Source organism: Dermacentor albipictus, chromosome 1 (assembly GCF_038994185.2).
Source record: "Dermacentor albipictus isolate Rhodes 1998 colony chromosome 1, USDA_Dalb.pri_finalv2, whole genome shotgun sequence".
Classification (NCBI taxonomy): Eukaryota; Metazoa; Arthropoda; class Arachnida; order Ixodida; family Ixodidae; genus Dermacentor; species Dermacentor albipictus.
In genome coordinates this window covers 20,521,245-20,545,695 of record NC_091821.1, presented here as the reverse complement: position 1 = coordinate 20,545,695, position 24,451 = coordinate 20,521,245, and the positions used below count along the sequence as shown (strand labels likewise).

The 24,451-nt window shown below is 45.8% G+C and overlaps 1 protein-coding gene across 12 annotated transcripts in view; it reads right to left on the bottom strand.

The window, feature by feature from the left end:
* Positions 1-24,451, bottom strand: part of LOC135909965 (uncharacterized) — a 118,347-nt gene that overhangs the window by 38,150 nt on the left and 55,746 nt on the right. For 11 of the 12 annotated variants that reach the window (XR_011514746.1, XR_011514748.1, XR_011514747.1 and 8 more), the window contains exons 1-4: positions 22,860-22,985; positions 7,061-7,106; positions 3,215-4,744; positions 2,194-2,346 (exon numbers count right to left, since the gene is read on the bottom strand). The gene's annotated coding sequence lies outside the window, so the exon portion shown is untranslated. Of the gene's footprint in view, positions 1-2,193; positions 2,347-3,214; positions 4,745-7,060; positions 7,107-22,859; positions 22,986-24,451 lie in introns of those variants that run through there. The other variant, XM_070539419.1, reaches the window with a different exon arrangement.

Sequence of the window (24,451 nt, the reverse complement as noted above, 5' to 3'; positions counted from 1 at the left end):
TTTCTTCGTCCTCGTGTCTGGCATACTTACTGGTTAGCTTCCTAGCTCTTTTCCGCCATTGTGAGTCAACGCTTTTTCTGTATAGGCATTTAAATAACTTAGCTGCCCACCTGTTATCGTCCAATTTCCTCAGACGTTTTTCGTATAGGATTTTACTCTGAGCTTCCCGTGCTTCGAACGATGCCCAGCCCATATCTCCCTGTTTTGCTTCTTTCGTGGTTTTCCCGTGCACACCTAGTGCTAACCTTCCCACAGCTCTCCGATTTACTTCTAGTCTCGACTGAACCTCTGCCCTTAAACACAGGACAGCATTCCCGAAAGTAAGCCCCGGCACCATTACTCCCTTCCAAATATACCTCTCAGTACCTCATACCTGTTGTACCCCCAAAATGCCCTATGTTTCATTACCTCAGCATCTCTTCGCCCTTTTGCTATGAGAGACTGTTCATGCTTTTCCGTGTACATCTGCCTTTTGTTTATCCATACCCCGAGATATTTGCATTCGGCCACTCGGGGTATTTCATGGTCTTGTATTGTAAGCTCCTGATCAGTTGTATCGTTGAAAAACATCCCACCGGACTTCATCATCATCATCATCATCATCAGCCTAGTTACGCCCACTGCAGGGCAAAGGCCTCTCCCATACTTCTCCAACTACCTCGGTCATGTACTAATTGTGGCCATGTTGTCCCTGCAAACGTCTTGATGTCATCCGCCCACCTAACTTTCTGCCGCCCCATGCTACACTTCCCTTCCCTTGGATTCCAGTCCGTAACCCTTAGTGACCATCAGTTATCTTCCCTCCTCATTACATGTCCGGCCCATGCCCATTTCTTTTTCTTGATTTCAACTAAGATGTCGTTTACCCGCGTTTGTTGCCTCACCCAATCTGCTCTTTTCTTATCCCTTAACGTTACACCCATCATTCTTCTTTCCATAGCTCGATGCGTCGTCCTCAATTTCAGCAGAACCCTTTTCGTAAGCCTCCAGGTTTCTCCCCCATATGTGAGTACTGGTAACACACAGCTGTTACACACTTTCCTTTTGAGGGATAGTGGCAACCAGCTGTTCATGATTGGAGAATGCCTGCCAAACACACCCCAGCCCATTCTTATTCTTCTGGTTATTTCAGTCTCACATTTCAGGACTTAGCTGCACAAAAACTGAAACCCAAACCGTCTCCTTCGTCTCCACAGTAATTAACCAGAGTGTGCAAATCTTCCTGGCTATCTGCTAACAGTACAATATCGTCCGCATACATTAAACCTGGTAGTCGTTGCTCAACAACCTGTACCTAGATTAGATTAGATAACCTAGATTGCTTCGTTGCAACCTTCTTTCCATGCTTATCATATAAAGCATGAACAGTAGCGGTGATAGAGAACAACCCTGCCCTAATCCTTTGTGAACCTCGACAGTTGTCGTACTCTTAATTCCTTCCCATGTTATTTCAACGTTATTTTCTCGATATATTTCCTGTAGAAAATCAATTACCTCATGACCAATACCTTCAGTAATTTTATAATGAATTCAACAATAATTCCAATTCTGCAAAAAATGTGGAACAGTGCATGCACTCTCGAAGTTAGCGCTTTTTGGGTTTTATCTTCTCCCAAACCAATAAACACAAGCTACCTTGCTTGGCTGTTCTTAATGTGTGCCCTTGACTTTCAGATCACAAACGTCAAGCGCCTATTAACAAGCGATAGCATTCTTGAAAGGATAGTAAGCACAGTGTTTAAAGAGAGGAAATGCATGTAAGATGGATGAGGATTATTGCTTGGGGACAAGATAAGTGACAATGAATAGTGAATGGAATAATTGGTATCGATTCATAGTTATTAAAGTGCAAAATACGAAGGTGAGGGGAAGACGCGAAGCAACAGGACTATGCACCAATTATCAACTGAAGTTTCTTTATTGGAAAGAGCATTTTATATCGATGGAGGCATGTTTGTTAGACAGTGGCAAGATAGCGTGTTATTATGATGAGCATGTGTGAGAAGAAACTTGGCATCTCTATAAAATGCTTGTTCCAATAAAGAATCAGCCGATAGCCAGCACAAAGTCCTGTTGCTTCTTTTCTTCCCTTCATCTTATTTTGTGCTGTATAGTTATGAAGCCCCAGATGGCATACATATTTTTCATGTACCACCACGGTATCTAAGAACTCACAACATACGCCAAGCTCACCATCTTGCTTGACAGCCAGTATCTTTCCAAGCGAATCTGACGACGGCCATTTGGAGCAACCGGGTTCTGGAGGCAGACTGTTAGTTCCCGATTTCTGGACGTCGGGAAAGTTGCAGCTTGGATGCTTGGCCCTCCTTGTCCAATGCCGTGAGACTGTTGTTCACCGTGCACAGCCATGCCCCAAATAAAAAAAATATGCGTTGAAGATAGCTGCTTGTGGTTGTGTAGTCAGATATGTATAAAGGTGCAACATTATTGATTTCATTTAATTAATTCTACTCCTGGTGGGCCTGCTGTGCTGATCGATATCAGATGTTAATAAAAAGAGGGAAAGGTGGGTCTGCAAAAAGGTGACACCACACAAGCAAAGCCTCTATCCATGTTTCAAAAATCAATGTGACGATACCTCGAGGCCGATTCGGCCTTAGAGAAAGAAGCTGAATTGTCATCCCAACATTAAGACTCTCATTTTCAAACTTGCATTGAGATATTTCTGTCTTGCCAATTGTCTCACTCACAATGGGTCCTGTCTCTCAAATTCACAGCTCATTTAAGAAACAGCGAACATATTCAACGACAGATTCAGATTTCCCAGACCGATTTCGGTCAAAGATGTTTACATACATTAAAAAAAGACACCAAAACGTTAGGCTTGTATTAAGGCACCCACACCAGAGGAGCTGCGGCCACTGGTATCAGAAACGTGCCACTTCATTAGTACGGTGCTAAAGAGGTTCCGATCTATGATGCCTCCCATGTTGCATGAGGCCTAATGTTACATTCAATTAATAGATACGGTACACTTTCTTTTATATGTGACGCACCATGTTTTAGTCGCAAATAGAGCAGTGAGACAACTCACTCTAGCCTTCATAGCATTCACCTGCTATGTGTAAAATGTGCTGTGTTGTGGAAAGAATTCAGTCGAGGTTTGTGCAAGTAGACTAGGTTCACTCTGGAAAACTTAAAATGGCGACAGAAACGCAATTTGAACAAAACATTAAACCTTTCCAAAACTTACGCTAGTGTGCAGAGCTTGCCAGGTGCTGCAGGGATGTCTTGCTGCGCCGCCCTGGCCTTCAGCAGCAGGCCAAACTCTGAGGGACGCATTTCGCCGTGCTGCACAAGGCGGCTGCACACCTCCACCCTCCCTCCAACCATACCGACAATGTAGTCAATCCGAATGATGTCATTTTCTCTGAGAATTCGAAGTGCAGGGACGTGCTCGGGACGTCAACCATTCCACATGAGCATCGCTAACCATATGTCCTGTTCAGCTTCGATGGTGTCTATAAAGGCATCTAAATCTTCTAGGACGAAGCTGTCTTTCAGCCACTCGCTGAATGTCCTGATCTTCCTTCTGTTGCAATACGTCACTGTGTCTGGAACTAGGACCATGACATTAGGTTGAACAGTGGATACAAGACCCGTAATCTTGGAGTTTGGGAAGAATGAGCCTTTGATACCGGACAGTTTCCTTCGTGCAGAGAACTCCTTTGGGTCAAACAGTAGCTCAGCGATGTCGTTGTCGGAAAACGAAAGAGAGAGAGAATTAACGTTTTTAACGGGTGAATGCAGCTTTGGAGAGGCATCCTCATTCCAGAATGCCTTGAGCTCAGGCCGCGTTATGGGCCCTCGCAATCAGCCGTTGCCGATTCTCGAGGTCGGAGCTGGCCAAGGCTCTCTCACAAAGCTCATCAGTGGGGTAAGGGTTCGGAGGTTGGGCATCATAGAGAACCTTGTCCCCGACGCTAAATAAGTCATTCAAACTCTTTTCAGGCTGAAGCAAGGACTCGTCAATGTTATCAATAGAAAAGTAGTAACACTCCATATTGTCTTCACCGAATAATATATATGCGTGGCTTGAATTGACGGCTTGGATTGAGCCAGGAAGTCCACTTCCAATGCCGTCACTACCTGGTTGGTACGCTGCCTGCTTCGTTGCGGGGCTTCTCGTATGTGCCATTTTTCTTTGAAGTTCTATGTGAGTGGCCTGATACGTAGCTCTGTGGCTTGGTGGACATTTTACTGCATCTAATATGACTACATTGCCTAGCTTGAGCCCCAACTTTGTTAGGTCATGGTGCCTATTTTTCTTGAATAATATCTTGTCAAAAGAAACACTAGCTCGAAGTGGATGTACCAAATCGACAAAACCATAAAGCTTTAACAACTTTGAGATGGTTCCTGTGACATTACAGAGCTCAATGGGTCCATCAGTCATGTTGAGGTGTTTCTTGTCAGCCGCACTGTGGCTCTTTGCTCCACTGTTTCTGGCAGATGCGAGAGGTTGTGTGGATGTGTAAACTCTGTTGTCTGAACCGACAACAATCTTGCTGGGAAAATGTCTCGCCACCAACCGTATGGTTTCAGTTCTTGCACCGAACCGGCCCCGGATTGATGGTGGAAGTTGTGATAGGATGCCTTGGAGCCTGGAGAAAGGCACGCCTTTGTCGGCTCTCATGGCATCGTTGAGCTGCTCCAACGTATTGCCCAGCACTGTCATCATGCTGCGTGGACTTAGCAGCTCGCAGGAGGTTTCAGGTGTGCACTGCAGCAGGAAGAATTGTTTACAATCATGCAACCAATGCCAACAAAAAAGAATATGCATCGAGATGATCAACTAGGCAGAATATTCCTTAAAATTTCATTACTTTCAGGTGTAGTTATCACAGTCAGCATAATTTGTTCACGGTCGCTGCGCCTTAAAGAGGTACTGCAAGAGCTTATCTCGTATTTCTTGTTGCTTATTTTTTTTTGCCTTATTAGTAGTTAGTGGCCACAATTGTAGTATATGAGGCATAAATTTCTATGATTTAAAAGAAAGCATTAATTACACAAACCTTTAATGCAATTAACTTAAAGTGCAAACTAAATGGAACACTGCTTCTCGGCATAGACTGTGTTTACGACGGTTCCTTCCCATACGAAAATGAGAGAATGTGGCCAAGTGATCTCACTCATTTACAGGCGGGTGTGGAGATCAAAGCAGCAATTGATCACCTCATCAAAAGCGCTATATGATAATAGAGGAGCTAAAAGAGGAGCTAATAGAGGAGAGAAGGTCGCGGTGTGTTCCGGGACAAGCTCCAGCAGATGACCGGCCCATGCTCACCGTGTCGTATTTGGAGAAGCGCAGAGTAAAAGCAGAAACAATGACAGATGCGCTGCTCATCCAGCTTTCGGTGACACAGTCACTGTGTGACTCGCAACAATTGTATACCAGGCTGACCGATAAATGCGTCAGCAGCATGTGACCCTCTTCCTCCCCTTATTTTTGTGACCATGCAAAAAAAACCTTGTAACTGCCCCATACACCTAGAACCCAAGCTGCATTTGGTGACAGCTAGGATGGATAGTTAGATAGGATGGATGATGACAATCCTGTGTCAAATAAACTTGGATGACTGACTGATTGATCTTTGTGTCTCATCATTCCTATGCTCTAGTTTTTTTTCTTTTCTCCTGCATTAGGCGCATGTATTGAACTGGTTGCATCAGAAAAGTACATAGTTAACTAATGATTTGTCATATGTTGAAGGAAATCTAGCACCATCCTCTTGCTTCGTGGCCAGAAATTATCGAATAAAGCAATAAAATACCACTGTTATAAACTTTAAGAAGGCCAATTGTAGTACTTCGAAAAGATTTTTCATTCATTTCTTCTGATCATTACAAGTTTGAAAACGATTGAAAGCAAATTGCAGAGCGTAGTAGCCGCAACTTATTGTAATATTAAAGCAGGGCCAAAGGTGGAATGAAAATGCCGGAGACATAGCAACTACCTCACTTTTCTGTGAATACCTCAGGTGTGTGCTGACTACGAAAAAAATGCAGTGCAATGAAATGGAAAGGCAAGTTAAGATAGTAGCAATACTGTAAAAAAAAAAGGGAAATAACTACAGAGACAGTGTAAAAACGTAATAAACAATGAAAATGCCAAAAATGTTTGAGATTATTGCCGGCTTGAAAAAAAGCAGAAAAAAATGTATGTGTATGGTACTTCTCGCAATGGGTAAGTATACAGGATGGCACATTTTTAAATTAGACAAAATTTTTAGAAACCACCTGTGGCAAAAGCATACTGCTAGTTATTCAGCTGCATTACTTGAGGTGAACATTACTTGCACGAAACACTGAGATGCATAAATGACCAATTACAAACCGTCACTAGTTTTGAGCGAATTAGATTACGGCAAATTGCAATTTACGAATGGTAGCACGATTGCAAGGCATATCTACTAGGAAATAATTCTGAGGATGTGGCACTGGTTTAGATACACGTGCCATCGCACTTGCAGTAAAAATGCACTGCTGTCTCACTTACCTCAAAGAAAATGCCACTTATGCATTGAAGCACAAAAATAAATGGGACACTCATGTATTTCGTTGCATATTTTGGGAAATTTTTATCCCAACACTGGTCGAAAATTTGTTCCTAGTGGACACGCTTTGCAAACACTCACTAGCTACAATTCGTAAAGTGAAATATGTGTCCTGAAGTAATTAGATAAAAACCTAAATAGTGAAATTTGCTTAACTGATCATTCATTTTGATTTCTCATGCAAAAAATTTTTCAGAGAAAGTAATTCTTCTAAGTAGTCTATCTCAAGGTATAAAATTACATTATCTGCCACAGTTGATGAGTAAAAATTATGTACATCATAAAAAACATGTACCAGGTAGTCTGTATCAGGAATTCAATATACAGCATAAAAAGTTCACCAGCATTCGATCTGTCCAAAGTACCCTATATTTACTTCATTTTAAAGCGCACTTTTTTCAGAAAAATTAGCGAGAAGGTGTGCATTCAAACCCAGCACAAACAAAAACTGCAATCCGTAATGTCCAAATCTCAAATCTTACCTCAAACAGTGTTAAGCCCACTTCAAACAGCCTTGACAAAAGGTGCCTGTGATAAAGATGAAATAAAATTTATTTATTTTCTTGAGTGCAAACAAATCACAATAATTCTCTCTTACCATGAAAATATATTGTGAGGGAACAGTATAAGGGTATTACAGTTTGTGCTTTCTTTAGCATATGAAAATCTGTGTCCCCATTACGATCAAGAGCACAATGCATATTCAGCGTCAGTCTGAAAACTTAGGGTGCACATCACAATCAAGGCTCGTTATAATCAAGTAAATATGGTAATTTTTCTCTCAACTATAGGTACTTAGGGCACTGCAATGATAAATAAATCCATTTAACACACAGCCATATACACACATACGGGAGACAAAGAGAAGAGAAATACAAAACCACCATGCACGAAGGACGTGATGGCAAATTAGGCGAGACGACACTCATCAACTTCTGCTACAAATTGGGGTATGACTGAAGAAAGTGCACCAAAGGTCAATTGCACGCCAATTTTTTTGTGACACGGGGCCTTTAACGCAATATGGCGTTAAAACGGCACCTAGATTTCTATCGACTAAGACACCACATCACGAGCGCACCCCGGCGGAGCAGAGCGGGCAAGGGAAAACCTGCTGGCGCATTAGCGCGCCAGGTGTTGCGTCAGGTGAGAGGGCACCGCCGCGACATCACATCACTCTCGCTTTCGGAAGCCTTTGTTATCTGCGTGTTCATTCGCCGTGCAGCCTATTCGCAACTTTCACGGCCTATAGGGGGCATCACTTTAAATACAACGTGGCTGTCCGAAAGATTAAGAACAAGAGCAGTCGGTGCAGTGCTGCGGTGGTCTTGCTCAGTGACATGTTTCGTGTAGGCGAGTTCAAATGTCTTCTCAGTTTACATGCCCACAGTCGTCAGCCTGCGTAATGGCTCACATTGGGCGAGCAGAACGCAGCATTCGAAGCCTACTGGAAGGCGAGAAGTCCTAAACGCTGGTCATCTTGTGTGCATGTCAACGTCCGTGACTGTTGAAGGCTTTTGCATGCAAACTTCGCGGCTTTGAAGCAAACCACACGAGCTGTGGTTTCAGTTTTACCGCGACAGTGTTATAAAGACAAGTGACCGTGCTTTCTGTTTGCTATTCTATTGATTGGACCGCTTTGAACTGGTACCATGACCTTTTATACGATGTGGTGCTTCCTGCAAATTGTTACTTTGACCGCTTGAATAGGCCGCCGTGTCAAGAAAAAAAAATCTTCCTGCTGTTGCGCGATCCAAGTTATTTACGTCGACGGCATGAAAAGCAGCCTCAAAGCAGCGTTTTGTGAACAAAAATTTCTTGTCTAGTTATCCCTGCCTGTGTTCACAAAGCTGGATGTTGAACACAAGAAGAAACAAAAACCCCTATCTCACCACTTTTGCGAGCTAATACGATAACCGTTCACCCTTGTACTTTAGTTATTGCACTTTATGCATGCTGTGCAATCTACAGTCTTGCGGTAGTTTTACAGCCTGCGTCAGTCCTACCGCATCTTACCTATAGACAGATCAAGCGATACATAGACGATATGTACCGGCCCGCGGCAATGCTCGCTTTATTCTTCAAGTTATCTTTATCAAATAATATACATGCAAATCAATGAAGTACTGCAAATGGTGCAGTACTTGGCCACAACCTCCTATATGAATACAACAATCAAACCCCGGCCCTCAGACCTCAGCAGCCGCGAAGCAACTGACCACGGCGGCGGTCAGATCTGTGACGCAGCAGAGGGTGCTAAGAATACCTGGCTCCGGACAGGCTGCCATTGGAATCTGAACCTATCAACGTATAACGTTAGAATGTTATCTAGTGAGGCAAGTCTAGCAGTGTTATTGGAGGAATTAGAGGGTAGTAAATGGGATATATTAGGGCTCAGTGAGGTTAGGAGGACAAAAGAAGCATATACAGTGCTAAAAAGCGGGCACGTACTGTGCTACCGGGGCTTAGCGGAGAGACAAGCACTAGGAGTAGGATTCTTGATTAATAAGGAAATAGCTGGTAACATACAGGAATTCTATAGCATTAACGAGAGGGTGGCAGGTCTTGTTGTGAAACTTAATAAGAGGTACAAATTGAAGGTGGTACAAGTCTATGCCCCTACATGCAGTCATGATGACCAGGAAGTCGAAAGCTTTTATGAAGACGTGGAATCGGCGATGGGTAAAGTCAAAACAAAATACACTATACTGATGGGCGACTTCAATCCCACGGTAGGCAAGAAGCAGGCTGGAGACAAGTCAGTGGGGGAGTATGGCATAGGCTCTAGGAATAGCAGAGCAGAGTTATTAGTAGAGTTTGCAGAACAGAATAATATGCGGATAATGAATACCTTTTTACGCAAGCGGGTTAGCCGAAAGTGGACGTGGAGGAGCCAGAATGGTGAGACTAGAAATGAAATCGACTTCATACTCTGCGCGAACCCTGGCATCATACAAGATGTAGAAGTGCTCGGCAAGGTACGCTGCAGTGACCATAGGATGGTAAGAACTCGAATTAGCCTAGACTTGAGGAGGGAACAGAAGAAACGGGTACACAAGAAGCCAGTCAATGAGTTAGCGGTAAGAGGGAAACTAGAGGAATTCCGTAAAAGCTACTCAACAACAGACCATATTCACACTATCAATCAAGTGATAGAGAAATGTGCAGAATATAACCAACCCTTATATATAGCTTTCATTGATTACGAGAAAGCGTTTGATTCAGTCGAAACCTCAGCAGTCATGGAGGCATTACGGAATATGGTGTAGATGAGCCATATGTAAAATTACTGGAAGATATCTACAGCGGCTCCACAGCCACCGTTGTCCTCCACAAAGAAAGCAACAAAATTCCAATAAAGAAAGGCGTCAGACAGGGAGATACGATCTCTCCAATGCTATTCACAGCATGTTTACAGGAGGTATCCAGAGACCTGGAGTGGGAAGAATTGGGGATAAAATTTGGTGGAGAATACCTTAGCAACTTGCGCTTCGCTGATGATATTGCCTTGCTTAGTAACTCAGGAGACCAATTGCAATGCATGCTCACTGACCTGGAGAGGCAAAGCAGAAGGGTGGGTCTGAAAATTAATCTGCAGAAAACTAAAGTAATGTTTAACAGTCTCGGAAAAGAACAGCAGTTTACGATATGTAGCGAGGCACTGGAAGTGGTAAGGGAATACATCTACTTAGGGCAGGTAGTGACCACGGATCCGGATCGTGAGACTGAAATAACCAGAATAAGAATGGGCTGGGGTGCATTTGGCAGGCATTCTCAAATCATGAACAGCAGGTTGCCATTATCCCTCAAAAGGAAAGTATATAACAGCTGTGTGTTACCAGTACTCACATATGGGGCAGAAACTTGGAAGCTTACAAAAAGGGTTCTGCTGAAATTGAGGACGACGCAACGAGCTATGGAAAGAAGAATGATAGGTGTGACGTTAAGGGATGAGAAAAGAGCACATTGGGTGAGGGAACAAACGCGGGTAAACGACATCTTAGTTGAAATCAAGAAAAAGAAATGGGCATGGGCAGGACATGTAATGAGGAGGGAGGATAACCGATGGTCATTAAGGGTTACGGACTGGATCCCAAGGGAAGGGAAGCGTAGCAGGGGGCGGCAGAAAGTTAGGTGGGCGGATGACATTAAGACGTTTGCAGGGACAACATGGCCATAATTAGTACATGACTGGGGTAGTTGGAGAAGTATGGGAGAGGCCTATGCCCTGCAGTGGGCGTAACTAGGCTGATGATGATGATGAAATCAGTTGAGGGTTCGCTACTCGAGAATGCAAAGTAGTTTAAAGTTTGTTGGACTAGGGCTTGTTACCTTATGAGTGCAGTCATGCGCACCTGTGCACAGGTTGCAGCCGCGCATCAAAGTGGAACACGACAAGTACGAGTTCCACGTCCCTGTACGCCCGCGTCACTTTGCTTCAATGTACAAATGAGAAACTCATCTCTCTGTTCGAAAATGGTGGAAAGTCAAGCCAGCATTGCAGAGCATGAACACATGAGTGAGAACAAGAAATTTTGAAGCAGGTACAAGGCTTCACGGAGAATGTTTGCGCTCCAACGTAGCCGAAAGGCGAGGTGCATCGAGGTGCATCTATTAGTGATTTCAAGTGCTTGGAATCGTCACTCATCTGCCGTATTCCAAAAAAAGTCCTCCGGCATGAAGTGCACACTACAAACCTTCATCACTTCTGTGATAGCTTTGCCGATCCGCAGCTTAATAACCAATTTCTTCCTCATGGACGCAGCCAGTTACATTGAGTGAAGACTCGAGCACCTACCGCACAACTTTTGCATTGCGGCACACAGCAAATACGGTTACTTCCATGTTTGCTCATTCTGAGCATGTTAAGTGTCCTTCAGGATCCCACGGTAGCTTCGAACACATTAAAACATCAACCAAAAGTGAAGGAAAAGCGTAGACAACACCAAAATGTTACGCGAACAGGCAGCAGCCAGCGGCGAGTATATTCTTTCGATTGCTTCTGGCCACTGCTGCACGACGGTGCCACCGTCTGTGAAAGTTGCAAATCACCTGCGTTCTAACTGCGCCTCAGCATGGCCTCGGTCTATAAGGCCAAATCAAAACCCGCCAAGCGTCCCCTACAGTCTACGGCAGTCGGGCAAGCTAGCATTACGTCACGGATCGAAGTGCACCGGCCTTGTGCAAGCTAGGAGGCGTTGGCCAAGCGACTCAATGCGCTCGCTTGACCGCAAGGAGTTCATAACTTGAAAGACTGCTCAGCGGCGTTCAACTGGACATGAATGCTTTCGCATTCACATCTCCGTCAGAAGTGCTTAGGTGGCCCCGATGGGATTTGTTTTTTTTTTTTATTTCCCCAGAAGATATACATCTAAATTTTAAGTGACTGGTAACGCCAGAAGACGACAACGATGAAGTGCGCTCTTGCCTTTGATAGGCGAACGACTATCGCAATAAAAAAAATACAGAAAAGAAAAAAGCGCGTGCGCGAATTAATGGGCACTGGCGCTTTTGGCACTCAACTGCTTACTATCTGTTAATATTTTCCTGCTTCCTTGAGTTTGATATATCCTCGGCAGTTAACCACGGCTGTAGAGACGCGCAACAGATACATACATTCGATAAGTGTTGCGTCTGTTTAAATTTCACCCCAGTCACATATGCGGCACTTTCGAGCGCGTTCGAATTTCTCGATAGCAATGGCTCGAGTTTGCGAGGAGGACATATCGAGACAGATATGGAATACCGATCGTGCTCGATCGCGATGGCGCACAATCCAGCATCAAGAAAGAAAATACACGAAGAAGAAAGAAAGAAGTCTGAGGCTCCATGTTTTTTTTCTCGCATACGCAAAAGGGTCGGGAGAATAGAGAAAGAAGCTCTTGAGATCGTGCTCAAAAGCGCGTACGCCATCTTTAGAAACGCGTTCTAGTGCAAAGCTATCCAGGTAATGTTGGGATTTTTTTTTTTCGAAACGCGGTGACGACTTAGTGCCAGCTAGGCGTCTTGGAATGCCTAATAAAACACTTCCGAGCACTGATGCGACGTCCAATAGCGACTAAAACGTCTCGCAGACAGTTTACGCCTTAACAAAGTGCGCGTGCATGGACAGCGCACTAAGACCACGACGTCAGAGACGCCACGAAACCACGCATTCCCCAGGAGATTACATTTACGTGCGTTCGCAAACAGTTATACTCACTGAATGACGCCATCTAGATATGTAAATATAAGGCAAAGGCGATCACCTGAACGATACTTCAGCGTGGCACCGGCGATTAAACACAGAAGGAACACATCATCAAAACTGCCATTGCTTCCATAAAATCAAGTTTCGCGGTAATACCAGAACTTCCTAGATGAATTTCATGGAGCGGGGGAGAGCTGCACCATTGTAAGTACGACAGTCGTGTGAAATAAAAGAGCAGCTTACCAAGATATCAATGCTCCTCGATGGTGGACACAGTGGACACAGCTCTGAAGTGGCGTTCGAACACCAGCAGGGTTATTGCGGCACGGAATGCGTGGGCCCAGACTCGGTCGAAGCGCGTGCCTCCGCGCGCGTGCATGTTACGAAGCGACGATGCCGATTGGTTCTTTGCGGCGCGTACAGAGGTTTCGGTTTTAAAACCCAAGACTTTTCGTTTTAACACATGGCATCGGTTTTCTAAGAAAAAAAAAAGCGGTCTTCTGGCGGAGACTACAGACAAATACGAAGACACTAACACTTGACTAGACTCTTAAAAAAGTTTGCACTCTCTGGGGCTGATCTTGTCTCACAACGATAACCGTCATCTCTCTTTCAAAAACGCTGTGCTCGCTACTTTCCTGTCGAGAATGCTACGTCACGATGATAACCACGCGCTAAACTTCAACACGAAGAAAGTACAAACAAAGGCCCTGCAGGGCGTCATATGTATTTAGAATGTTTCTTCCTTCTTCCTTCTTTTCTTTTTTTTTTTTGCAACAAAGAAGGAGAAATGGTCCTTTGAGTTATTCGGGGATTGGGCGATACATCCCCGCCTAGGCGTCGGCGATGAGCCCTTGAGCTCTGGCGGCTTCCTCGGCCCGCTTGGCGGCCCAGAGTTGGTCTTCGAGGGCAGAGCTGAGCATCTCCCAACGCGTTTGGTTTGAGGCTGCGCCACCGATGCGACCCCCCACCCCCACCCCCGATCTTTCCAATGCTATTCACAGCGTGTTTACAGGAGGCATTCAGAGGCCTGGATTGGGATGAATTGGGGATAAGAGTTCATGGAGAATACTTTAGTAACTTGCGATTCGCTGATGATATTGCCTTGCTTATTAGTAACTCAGGGTACCAATGGGTATTGCATTGCTCTGCATTGCCCAGGGATGCTGCGAGAGGATAGATGGATGGAAGGTAGGAGCGTCCCCTTTGAAACGGGGTGATGGCAGTTGCCAACATGCTCAGATTTTATGCGAAGCATATTACGAGGGCTCAACCCAGCTCCTCAGGCGCGGCGGTGACCATGAAATCACGTGACACCGTGACGTCACGACAGAGGAGAAGTGGCTTTGGCTCAACTCTTGCAAGACGGGCTGGGTGGGAATCGAACCAGGGTCTCCGGAGTGTGGGACGGAGACGCTACCACTGAGCCACGAGTACAACGCTTCAAAGCGGTACAAAAGCGCCTCTAGTGAATGCGGTGTTGCCTTAGAAACGCGCTGTTTCTAAGGCGTGCGTCTCTTGCTCAGGCGCACATTTCGTTGCCGCGCCGAACGCTGCTTTGCTCGACGCTCACCGCGTCCAATGCGGGGCGCGTAGTCGCTGCCCTGTAGCCCATTGTCTTACACCCCTTGGCGGGTCGACGGGAACGCTGTCGCGTTCCACTCTTGAAGGTGAAGAAGTAATGCATGAGTTGTTTCTTCGTCTAGCCGAACCAAATATAGCCAAGCAACAGCAGTTCACCAGGCTAAACAGTGGTTCAACAACTAAAATAAAGGCTAGTATGCTTCGCATCCTGGGCTTAACCTTACCTAAGCCACAGCCATTTTTTATTTTGCCTTTCATTTTTATTTTTATCTGTGTTGTGTGTTATTGAATTTCTCGATTTTCTTTAAATACGTCTTCCTACCCTCTTAACCTTAAGTCACCTCTCTGCTCTTGAGCCACCAATCCTCCAATCGCCTTTTGCTAATTTACACCGCATATTTATTTACATGACTATTATTATCTCTCAACCCTAGGGCCTCAGGAAGGGCGACTGTGGCTGCATCGACATCGGGCTTGATACCATCACATTTTAGTATGAGGTGTTCCATTGTTTCTAGATATTTACCACACACAGTACGTGTGTCTTCTTCTTCGTTAAATTTCTTTTTATAGCTCCGCGTTCTAGGACATGCTGATCTAGCTTAAAAGAGTAGAACACTGTCTCTTGAGTTATCATAAAACGCTTCCTTCCTGATCTGCTGTTTCCAGTATCGATATAGTTCCACACTATGCTTCTTTTCCATTGAATTTATCCAATTTTTGCCTTCCGGGGTTTTAACCTGTTGTGTATATATCAAAACGTTTATTTAAAAGAAAAAGGAAAAACGCAGAAAGCGAGTGGGTGGAGCCCCTAGTCCAGGGCCCCACTGGCCTGAGCGGTCCGCCGTGCTTGGTCGAGGAGCGCTAGTTGCATCTCCCGATCCTCGCTGGCGAGCCAAGTCTCCCACTGCTCCCTTCCGGAAAGTTTGCCGGCTATTTTTGGTGTATTAATATTGGGTGGCCTGTTCTGGCAGTCCCACGTAATGTGAGTGAGAGTTGGCCTGCCTCCGCATCAAGGACGTCGTTTAATGCTCTGTCTTTCTTCGTCATCGTGTCTGGCATACTAACTGGTTAGCTTCCTAGTTCTTTTCTGCCTTTGTGAGTCAACGCTCTTTCTCTATAGGTATTTAAATACCTTAGCTGCCCACCTGTTATCGTCCAATTTCCTCAGACGTTTTTTCGTATAGGATTTTACTCTGAGCTTCCCGTGCTTCGAACGATGCCCAGCACATATCTCCCTGTTTTGCTTCTTTTGTGGTTTAATTTTCCCGTGCGCACCTAGTGCTAACCTTCCCACAGCTCTCTGATTTACTTCTAGTCTCGACTGAACCTCTGCCCTTAAACACAGGACCGCATTCCCGAAAGTAAGCCCCGGCACCATTAGTCCCTTCCAAATACCTCTCAGTACCTCATACCTGTTGTACCCCCACAATGCCTTATGTTTCATTATCCCGGCATCTCTTCGCCCTTTTTCTATTAGAGACTGTTCGTGCCTTTCCGTGTACATCTGCCCTTTGTTTATCCATACCTCGAGATACTTGTATTCGGCCACTCGGGGTATTTCGTGGCCTTGTATTGTAAGCTCCTGATCAGTTCTATCGTTGAAAAACATCCCACCCGACTTAGCTGCACTAAAACTGAAACCTAAACTGTCTCCTTCGTCCCGACAGTAATTAACCAGAGTTTGCAAATCTTCCTGGCTATCTGCTAACAGTACAATATCGTCCGCATACATTAAACCCAGTAGTAGTTGCTCAACAACCTTTTCGCCTAATCTGTACGACAGATTATACCCTAGATTGCTTCGTTGTAACCTTCTTTCCATGCTTATCATGTAAAGCATGAACAGCAGCGGTGATAGAGGACAACCTTGCCTTAATCCTTTGTGAACCTCGACAGTTGTCGTACTCTTGATTCCTTCCCATGTTATTTCAACATTATTTTCTCGATATAGTTCCTGTAGAAAATCAATTACCTCATTACCGATACCTTCAGCTTTTAATATGTTCCACAGGAGTTCCCTGTTCACATTGTCGTATGCACCACTTATGTCCAGGAAGGCTAAATACAGAGGTCTATTTTCCGCCTTAGCTATTTCTATGCACTGGGTAAGCACGAACAGGCTATCATCTGAGCGCCTACCACTTCTGAACACGTTCTGAAGTTCGAGTATTCTATTACTTTCTACCCATGACTGCATTTTTAATTTCACCGCCTGCATCGCCAGCCTATACATAACTGATGTTATCATAATTGGTCGGAAGGATTTTATGTTCTTCTTATCACCTTTCCCTTTATAAATCAAATTCATTTTACTCTGTTTCCAGCTGTGCGCAATTTGCTATTTGTTGTGACTGCCTCCAATGCTTTTCTAAGCGTTTCCTTGCTTCTTGGGCCAAGTTCATTAATTAACTTGATTGGAATTTCGTCTATCCCCGCGGACGTGCATTTTGGAACATTTGCTTACGCCTTTTTCCAGTAAAGATTGCTCAGTTCTAAGCTGTTTTCTATTATGCTCTTCTGTGTTGCTCCCTCATTTGGGGCGATTTCCCTATCGTCTTTCCTAAATGACTCTGCTATAACTGAACCAGTGTAGTTCACAGCTTCATCTCCCTCTAAACAATTTCCTTCGGAATCGTGAATCTGTTCCTGTTTTCTGTGATTCGATTTACCCAGTCAGCTTATATGGTTCCAGAATTTTCTTGACCCCCCTTTAGTTGCATCGCGAACTTCAGCCAGCCAGCCATCAGAGGACTGCTTTATTTTAGCCTGGACGAGGACCTGCACTTGTTTCTTTTGTTGATAATATTCCCATTTTTGGCCTATTTCCTCTTCAGATAACTGCGCCCTCTTTGCTTCTCTGTGTTCCCGAGATGCCCACCGTCGTTGTTCAATGGCCTCTCTAATTTCCTTATTCCACCAACTTCGTGGCTTCCTCTTTCCTCTCCAGCGGTTTGCTCCTTTTACTTCTTTTATGTTTGAACTAATGAGTAGTTCTAACTGATTATAATCCCACCTTTCCATGGGATGTTTCTCTATTGCTTCCTCTATGCCAGCCGCTATTTGCGCTAATTTTGCGTACTCTTTTTGACTTCCCTGCATTTCTCTTTTGAGTAGGACTCCCAACTGTAGGCTAATACGCTTATGATCACTTCCGAGGCTGTACTTCCCCTCTTCGTCTATTTCCATTACTGCGAGCTTGCTATACAACCTCTGCGACATTAAGCAGTAGTCAATGGTCGTTCGTCTGTTACGGGACTCCCACGTGATTTGTCCCTCACACTTAGTTTCTCTATTTACTATAACTAGGTTGTGTCGCTCAAAGAAGTCTAGCATCAACTTCCCATTACAATCTGTGTATCCATCCAGATCCTCGATGTGGCCATTCATGTCATCCAGCAGACAAATATCGGCACTTTCTCCAAACTGCTTTATATCGTCATCGAGACACTTCACTAGATTTTTGTTCTCTTGCCTGCACTTGTCCCCTGTCCCTAAATAAACTACTCCTAGCCATGCCTTTTTGCCGGCAATTGTACCTGATACCCAGACATGTTCTTTGCAAGTTAACTTTATTCTTTGCCAATTTGTTCCTTGGTGTATCAGCATACCTACTCCTCCTCCCTTCCTCTCCGTTGTTGTTCTATTGCTCCCTTCCCAGACGTAGCCTTCAATAAACGGTAGGTCTTCTAGATCCCTGAGATGTGTTTTGCATAGCGCTTATACACCTACTTCTTCGTCCTTTAACTGCTGTTCTATTTCTAACCACCTCGCTCTCTTTCTACCGCCTTGCATGTTTATGTACCTGATCCTGGTGTTAAATTTCTTTGTAGTTTTCTTCCTGGACCTCCTAGTGGCCATTTTATTGGCGTCAGCCTCTATTGTTGCACTTTCTACACTGTTTCTACCTACCCCTACGCCCTGAGGCGCAGTGGACCCCCTAAAAAAGCTACTACCCGACCTGCCAGGAGCCAGCCGATCTCGGCTCCTAGCCTTCCATTAAAGTGGATGCCATCTCGTGTAAAGCCTCCGCCAAAGCCTGCTCTATGCACTTCTCTGTTTATGTCAGCCACTTCAAATCCTTTCTCCTTGCTTAGCTTTCTTACCTCATGATTAACAGCCACAACGTCCTTGGCAATTTCTGCGTTCCTTCCTTGCACCTCCGGCACTGTGCATACCACAATCTGGACTTGCTATGCTATCGCCCTTAAATCCTCAACTCCCTCCGCTAATATTTCCACTACTTTTGCGGCTTCACCATTCAAGACATCATTTAGCCCCGCCGCTACCACTACCAAATTGCGCCCTGCAACATTCTCAGAAAGCTCGCTTTTTGTTTCTCTCAGTACTGCGTCCATTGTCCTGCCTGGGAACGTCCCGACTCCTACCCGCTTATCACCCTTTGCACGCTCCATTATAGCTCTTTTGCACCTCCTCATATTTGAATCACCACCGATAAGTACTAGGGCATTCTTTCCCTCCCTCCTAACTTCCAGGTTATGCTGCCTCTTATCATTGGCTATGAGCCCATTCCTTGGGGTTAGCTTGTTCCCCTCCCCTCCTCTCCTCGCGCTCGCTGGCGCCCCTGTGGCTGCAGCGTCGCCTCACTCGGGGCGTGTTGCGCTGCTTCACTATAACTATGCCGATTCACCGGCGGCGAGCCGACTACTGCTTGCTCTGGCTCCCTGCCTCCCACTTCGCCTGTAGGGTCTATACTCTACTTTCTGTGCTTTTGCCACCGGCTTGGTGTCCCGACCCATCATTCTCCGCTGCCCGCGTCTCAAGCGCATCGAACCGCCTATGCAGTTCTGCTCTCCTTTCCCTCTCTTCTCCAAGCTCCGCCACGGTTCTTACTAATTGCGCGGCCTGGACCACTTCCACCTTGACCAACTCGGCGACTTTCGCCTGCAGTGCTACCCGCTTCTCCCGCGCCTCCCTCAGGTCTGCTTTCAGCTCTTCGAACTTGGCTGCCCAATTTTCTTCCAGTTTTTGGACTGCTTCCCTGATCCCTTCGCATAGCCTGCACGTAAAGCTAGACCCCTCCGCGTCTGCTAAGCACTGGAAACTGGTCTCGTCGAGGGAGCACCAGCGCAGGCACTCGTCGCACGGCACTTGCTCCGCGTCCCCCGCGGCCTTCCCTTTCTTACCACGAATTGAAAATTTGCGCTCCTGCTAGCTAGTACTTAGCTTACTGCTACTTACTTACTACTACTTACGTACTTACTGCTAGTACTTAGCTACGAACGGAGTCGCTGAAGCCTCGACACAGGAGCGTCCGCGGCATCCACCCAACCGAAAATGGTGCTAAAAAGCGCCCTCTGTCCTGAACTGGGTATAGTACCAAGCTCGATCGTCTGCTTCGGAAAGCACGTTTACAATATGGACCCGCCACTTTCGGTTTTGTTGTACCACATCATCATCATCATCAGCCTGGTCACGCCCACTGCAGGGCAACGGCCTCTCCCATACTTCTCCGACAACCCCGGTCACGTACTAATTGTGGCCATGCCGTCCCTGCAAACTTCTTAATCTCATCCGCCCACCTAACTTTCTGCCGCCCCCTGCTACGCTTCCCTTCCCTTGGGATCCAGTCCGTAACCCTTAATGACCATCGGTTATCCTCCCTCCTCATTACATGTCCTGCCCATGCCCATTTCTTTTTCTTGATTTCAACTAAGATGTCGTTTACCCGCGTTTGTTCCCTCACCCAATGTGCTCTTTTCTCATCCCTTAACGTCACACCTATCATTCTTCTTTCCATAGCTCGTTGCGTCGTCCTCAATTTGAGTAGAACCCTTTTCGTAAGCCTCCAGGTTTCTGCCCCGTAGGTGAGTACTGGTAAGACGCAGCTATTATACACTTTCCTCTTGAGGGATAATGGCAACCTGCTGTTCACGATCTGAGAATGCCTGCCAAACGCACCTCAGCCCATTCTTATTCTTCTGATTATTTCTGTCTCATGATCCGGATCTGCCGTCACTACCTGCCCTAAGGAGATGTATTCCCTAACTACTTCCAGTGCCTCGCTGCCTATTGTAAATTGCTGTTCTCTTCCGAGACTGTTAAACATTACTTTAGTTTTCTGCAGATTAATTTTTAAACCCACTATTCTGCTTTGCCTCTCCAGGCCAGTGAGCATGCATTGCAATTGGTCCCCTGAGTTACTAAGCAAGGCAATATCATCAGCGAATCGCAAGTTACTAAGGTATTCTCCATTAACTTTTATCTCCAATTCTTCCCAATCCAGGTCTCTGAATACCTCCTGTAAACACGCTGTGAATAGCATTGGAGAGATCGTATCTCCCTGTCTGACGCCTTTCTTTATTGGGATTTTGTTGCTTTCTTTATGGAGGACTACGGTGGCTGTGGAGCCGCTATAGATATCTTTCAGTATTTTTACATAGGGCTCGTCTACAGCCTGATTCCGTAATGCCTCCATGACTGCTGAGGTTTCGACAGAATCAAACGCTTTCTCGTAATCAATGAAAGCTACATATATGGGTTGGTTATATTCCGCACATTTCTCTATCACCTGATTGATAGTGTGAATATGATCTATTCTAGAGTAGCCTTTACGGAACCCTGCCTGGTCCTTTGCTTGACGGAAGTCTAAGGTGCTCCTGATTCTATTTGCGATTACCTTAGTGAATAGTTTGTAGGCAACGGACAGTAAGCTGATCGGTCTATAATTTTTCAAGTCTTTGGCGTCCCCTTTCTTATGGATTAGGATTATGTTAGCGTTCTTCCAAGATTCCGGTACGCTCGAGGTCATGAGGCATTGCGTATACAGGGTGGCCAGTTTCTCTAGAACAATCTGCCCACCATCCTTCAACAAATCTGCTGTTACCTGGTCCTCCCCAGCTGCCTTCCCCCTTTGCATATCTCCTAAGGCTTTCTTTACTTCTTCCGGCGTTACCTTTGGGATTTCGAATTCCTCTAGACTACTTTCTCTTCCATTATCGTCATGGGTGCCACTGGTACTGTATAAATCTCTATAGAACTCCTCAGCCACTTCAACTATCTCATCCATATTAGTTATGATATTGCCGGCTTTGTCTCTTAACGCATACATCTGATTCTTGCCAATTCCTAGTTTCTTCTTCACTGTTTTTATGCTTCCTCCGTTCCTGAGAGCATGTTCAATTCTATCCATATTATACTTCCTGATGTCAGCTGTCTTACGCTTGTTGATTAACTTCGAAAGTTCTGCCAGTTCTATTCTAGCTGTAGGGTTAGAGGCTTTCATACATTGGCGTTTCTTGATCAGATCTTTCGTCTCCTGTGATAGTTTACTGGTATCCTGCCTAACGGAGTTGCCACCGACTTCCATTGCACACTCCTTGATGATGCCCACAAGATTGTCCGCATTGCTTCAACACTAAGGTCCTCTTCCTGAGTTAAAGCCGAGTACCTGTTGTGCAGCTTGATCTGGAATTCCTCTATTTGTACCACGGCTTGCCGCTAATATCGGGCGCCGAATATATTTTTCAGGGGTGGCACGCTGCCTAAAGGCAATAAATTATGCAACGCCGAATACGTGTACGCCGTTCAAGAATTAAGCGGCGAAGTTTTAGCGCGGTGTCAATCGCAAGTGAAGCGAGTCGCGTACGCAGTTGTACTTGAGGTAAGGTTTGCACGCTGGTAGATTCAGGCGCACAAACGCGAGGAAGTGCCTGCTATAAATGAATCTTGTACGCGTTCCAAAATAGAACGGAGGCGTTCCGTTCCACCGAGCCGCACACGATTGGTCAATTTGAACCGTGACGAATGCCATGACGTCAATTGTGATGTGATATCTGCTGTCAATCATTCCTTGTCGTCTGCTATGGGACGAACGCAACGAAACGGACCGCCTATTTCGAGACGTATAGAACGGACCGCCTCCGTTCGATTTTGGAACGCGTACAAGATCGCACCAGCGGTCTTTCGACATGGCGCGAAAGGGCGGGCCTCCTGCAATCTTTGTTGACTGCATGCCGCTAGACAAGTGGTTATGCCTGCACTGTAGTAGCGCTCATATGTCCCTTTAGCAACTGATAACTGAAGCAATGCATATGAGCTCGCAGTAACGTACGTGCGAATCGCGCTGGAGCGCGAGCTGGTGCGCTGCTCGCTTGATGTAGCTTTTAATGACAGCGCTCGGACATCGATGTGCTGCAATCTATACTACCTTGCTGCGCTGCCTCAGCGTGCTGGCTTGAGGTCAAGGATGAGCACATTTAACTCTCCAACCTGTGCTGCTCGTAGTGGGGCAGTGAATTGTCACCGAAATCACCCCGACCATTTGTGCTAATTTGCACACACCTGGTCACTTCCCCACTTCGCACCGATCGAATTGTTAATAGTCGCTGTGACCGGGTCTCGAATCGTGAATCACCAAGCATGCCTGCTGCTATGTCGGTTTGCTGTCGGGACTGTAGGTGCAAAAGACCGAATTTTAGAACGGAGATAATCAAGCAACCTTCAAGACAGGCGAAACAGTCAGCATGGCGCGAAGTTTCGCTTACCCAACGCGACGAACCGCAGCTATCCAGCGCGCCCGACGCCCCGCTTCGTGAGGCCTTGAAGGAACGCGGTAGAATCTGATGTTGGAATTCAGATAGGCCTTCTTGTTCATGGCAGCGCACGACGCAGAAGTAACGATGGTGACGCTTTTTGGAGGCTGAGCTAGGTCGACGATCCCTTCTGCTTCGAGCATTACATACGTCCCACGGCACACCAAGAGTCCGTTTTCGTTAAAGTATAGGCTGCGGCGAGCTCGCAGCGTGATCGGCGTGGTCAGTGAGAAGGTACGATCGAGCCTTTTCGCACTCGCAACAGGGCAGTAAAAAGCGCGCATCGACGCAAAGCTCGCGCTAGAAACGTGCTTCTTCACAGCCAGGGCTCAGTACCAGTGGCGTAGCTAGGTGGTCTTGCACCCGGGGCCCATAGGTCTTCTGTCAGCCCCCCCCCCCCCCCCACGCCCGGGTGTAGTCGAGGAAGGCGAGAATGTCGACAATTTCCGGGTTTCAGCAACCCTACAGCCACCTTGGATACCGCGCACGTCCCCCGGGTCCCATTCTCCTTCGCTTTCTTTCCCAGAGATCGCGGATGCAGTAGGTATACACGCTGTTCTTTTCTGCGCCAAACAACACAGGGTGCTGCACTGATAACTTGTGTTAAGCGCATGTGCACATCTTCTGTCAGTCTGTAAGGCTTGGCAGCCAATACAAATGCGGCATCGTGGAAAATATGACTCACGTCACAGGTAACAAAAATATCTTTATAAAGTTATAATTAACAATTCTAGCGGCAATATTGCATTTGCAAAATTGAAGCCCGACATTCATATCTTGCCCTACAACAACTCCACAAAAAGCGTCGTAGGTACTATGGCGCGCAGTATTTTCGCTGTGGGCAGCCCTGAACGAAAGCGAAAATTAAATTCTGAGTCAGTGACGCTGATCTTCCCACCCTATTAGAAAATGCCACCTGCCTCCCTGCGGCGCGGCCGCCAATGCTATGACAATTGCGAGTTCTCTTTATTCTGATCAAGAAAGCCTTGTTTTTATTGATTATCCGCGAGCTGCGGTACCACCCCAAGATTGGGAACAGAATAGAGCACGCTTCGCGTCGATTCTTGGCATCACCATAAAAAAAAAAAAAGGCAGTGAGGCAGTGATGAAACCCGCGCCAGCGAAAGCTTGCACTACTGTTGGTCTGCACTCGCAATGGACGTGATTGAGGGATCAACGTCACTGGTCCACTATTTAATATTTCTGTCGCTGCTGCCATACTGGGCGCCGCCCGCAGTGACAAAGTACTGTAGGCTGTAGCACCCAAAACGATTTTGTTTAAGAAGTTTTTCTTGAGTCAATAATATGAGTTTGAGTGCTCGATTCTCGAATTGAAGTGCTTCCTCTATAAGTACTAATTAAAGGATTATTCCGTATATGGTTATAACTTATGGCATATTTCTCACGCTACCGAGTTCCTAGTAATCACAAAGAGACATAGCGTCATAGAATATTGAGAAATATTAATACAAAATTAACCTTTTTTTAATAAAATTCCGTGTAGCTGACACAAACACTGTATTTGTGACATGAAGTCACACAGC